This window comes from Pundamilia nyererei, unplaced genomic scaffold (genome assembly GCF_000239375.1).
Source record: "Pundamilia nyererei isolate P.nyererei 1_Seehausen unplaced genomic scaffold, PunNye1.0 scaffold00030, whole genome shotgun sequence".
NCBI lineage: Eukaryota > Metazoa > Chordata > Actinopteri > Cichliformes > Cichlidae > Pundamilia > Pundamilia nyererei.
Window position 1 is genome coordinate 4,685,624 of NW_005187431.1, and position 971 is coordinate 4,686,594.

Consider the following 971-nt stretch of genomic DNA (forward strand, 5'->3'; position numbering starts at 1 on the left):
CTTTGCGGTTTTACCCCTGAATGACGTCACATTTTCAATCTCTATTGGCCGATATTGGCCTTATAGACCGATATTGACAAATAACCTTTACTGATGTTAGCTGCATCACATCAATCCCATATTAGTTAAAACTTGTCTCATGGCAAGTTCAAACCATAAAACAAGTCAATTACTTTTGTTATTTAACAAAAATCAGCAACAAATGACGACAAAAACAAAGATAAAAAGACACCACCATCAGCCAGAAGGTGATGGTGATGTCTTTTTATCTTTGTTTTTGTCGTCAGCTGATTTTTGCTGACAATTTGCTTCAGTTTAGAACAAAGCAAATAGCCGTCTGGTCATGAAAGGGCACATTTTCATAAAGTCAAACCCTTTATTTCTCAGCGTTGTATTCTCAGTGTGCACAGCGAGCCTTAAGTCATTGCAAGGTTCTGTTAACAATGAATGGCATCCTGCGGCGTCTACAGCGTTTAACTGCTGGGACAAGGCTACACATGCTGCTGCAACTTAAAAGATTGATGTGCAACCCACGTCTGTTATTGGTTATGTGAAAAAGTTAGCTCTGCTTTAACATTTGCAGTCTATTATTCTGTTTGATTAAGTGACTTACTAGAATGCAGGTAAATGTACCGGGTGATATTCTGCACTGGTCTGCATCTGCTGACCACTCTCGATCAACCGGTTTGCTGACCTGCTCGGGCAAAACTGTGTTTTGTTTCTAGAAGATGCGGTGAGAACTATTTGGAAGCAACTCAACAGAAACCAGAAGTGGGTCAAAAATGACATTCCAAGAACTCCTGCTGGTGCTATTTGTTATTCTTCCTGACCATATGACTCTACCAAGAAAAAGCTGTTTTCCTGTTTGACGGGCCTTTGTAGTTCTGCCCAGATCACACAGCGCACAAGGAGAGAATTCCAACTTGTCTTTCCCATTACCAGAGCAAAAGTAGAGCTCCACAGCATGTCCA

The 971-nt window shown here is 40.9% G+C and overlaps 1 protein-coding gene across 1 annotated transcript in view; it reads right to left on the reverse strand.

Moving 5' to 3' along the window:
* The window catches only part of trim71 (tripartite motif containing 71, E3 ubiquitin protein ligase), a 41,413-nt gene that overhangs the window by 38,233 nt on the left and 2,209 nt on the right, over positions 1–971 (reverse strand). The window lies entirely within an intron of this gene.